Raw genomic sequence first — 637 nt, 5'->3', positions numbered from 1 at the left:
GGTAGAACTAGCAAGACAAGGTGTGTTGGTTGAATGTGCGGATTCCATACCAAATTTTTGAATAGTATCTGCAATAAACTTTGATTGTCGAAGGAATAAAATACCTTTCATACGATTCCATTGGATTTGAATGCCAAGACACGAGTGAATCTCTCCAAGATCCACCATATCAAATGCAGAAGACAATAACTTTTTCACTTGTTGAAGAAATTCTAAATCATTGAAAACAAGGATGGTATCATCCACATAAAGAGAAAGAATCACAAAACTATTATGTTGGCCTTTTATGTATAAGTTGGGGTCTGAAGAGCAAGAGATGAATCCTTTAGAGGTGAGAAAAAGATCAAATTTTGTATACCAGGATCGCGAAGCTTGTTTGAGACCATATAGTGCCTTATGGAGTTGAGCAACAAGGTCTTCTTTACCTAGAATAGAAAACCGTTCTAGTTGTTCCATATAGATTTCCTCTTCCAAGTCACCATTAAGAAAAGCAGTTCGCACATCCATTTGATGAGCTTCTAAATCAAATTGAACAACAAATGCCAATAAAACTCAAAACTTATGATGTGAACAATTGGTGAAAAGGCCTCTGGATAATCAACATCAACCTACTTGGGACTAACCTTTTGCAACTAAA

Source organism: Adiantum capillus-veneris, chromosome 18, assembly GCF_014529385.1.
Source record: "Adiantum capillus-veneris isolate H3 chromosome 18, ASM1452938v2, whole genome shotgun sequence".
NCBI lineage: Eukaryota > Viridiplantae > Streptophyta > Polypodiopsida > Polypodiales > Pteridaceae > Adiantum > Adiantum capillus-veneris.
This window is presented reverse-complemented; position numbering follows the sequence as displayed.